We start from the raw sequence: 785 nt of genomic DNA, 5'->3' as shown, positions 1-785 counted from the left end.
AAAAAAAAAAAAAAAAAAAAAAAAAAAAAAAAAAAAAAAATGTATTTATTTATGATTCATCAAAAAGGAAATATTAAATAAATATAAATTTATACAAGATTTATTAGATTACTATAATATTATAATATTATTTTATATTATATTATATTATTTCATTTTTTTTTTTTTTTTTTTTTTTTTTTTTTTTCATATTATAAATTGGCATGGCTTCTGAAATCATGAAAATTTTATAAAGTCTAAAATTTTTTTTTAATAAAGTTCTTAATAAACACATTGTTAATATGTACATAATAAAAATATATATATATATATATATATATATTTATTTATTTATTTATTTATTTGTATTTATTTATTTATTTACTTGTTTTTTCTTTTTTTTTTTTTGTTTATAAATGCTATATGTACATATTGTCTACATTTCTATGGGACATGTTTTAAAACAACTAATCATTTGATTTTCTTTCTTTTTTTTCTTTTTTTCCTTTTTTTTCTTTCATTTTTTCTTTCTTTCATTTTTTTTTTTTAGTTTTTTAAAAATAAACTTTGTATATATTATAGAATTACTTTTAAATCATTTTAAAATGCGTATTATTATCATAAAGTTAGAAGGAATGGGCATATAAAGTTTTCTTTCGTCCTTTATGTGTATTTTTTTTTTATAAATATTTCACATTACAAAAAATAATTGTACATACAATTTCTGTTATTCTAGAACAAGGAAAAAAAAAAAAAAAAAAAAAAAAAAAAAAAAAAAAAAAAAAAAAAAAAAAAAAAAAAAAAAA

The sequence above is a fragment of the Plasmodium reichenowi genome, chromosome 3, assembly GCF_001601855.1.
Source record: "Plasmodium reichenowi strain SY57 chromosome 3, whole genome shotgun sequence".
NCBI lineage: Eukaryota > Apicomplexa > Aconoidasida > Haemosporida > Plasmodiidae > Plasmodium > Plasmodium reichenowi.
This window is presented reverse-complemented; position numbering follows the sequence as displayed.